Raw genomic sequence first — 389 nt, forward strand, 5'->3', positions numbered from 1 at the left:
AATTTCGTTTTATTACTAAAGTAAACTACAAAGGAATGCGAGTTATTTGTATAAAGTTCATAATCTTAAATTTTATAATTAAAATGAAGTACACATAATTGTCGGGTTTCCATAAATTTTATAATTAAATTAAGCATAAGTTTGAATTTACATACTAGGTTTGCTTAAATTTCGCAATAAATTTATAATTACTTAAAAACATAATTGATGAGAGAGGTTACACATATTTCGTAAGTTAAGGTAAAAATAATCATTAGATTTATATATATATATATATGTATATGTATATCGAAGAAAAACTTAACAAGTCAACATGGTTAGCGGTATATTTGTACAATTGTTGATTGATTGTGCGCTATTGAGTTTGGTAGTTATATGTGTGTGTAGTC

The sequence above is a fragment of the Trachymyrmex cornetzi genome, unplaced genomic scaffold (assembly GCF_001594075.2).
Source record: "Trachymyrmex cornetzi isolate Tcor2-1 unplaced genomic scaffold, Tcor1.1 scaffold8, whole genome shotgun sequence".
Lineage (NCBI taxonomy): Eukaryota > Metazoa > Arthropoda > Insecta > Hymenoptera > Formicidae > Trachymyrmex > Trachymyrmex cornetzi.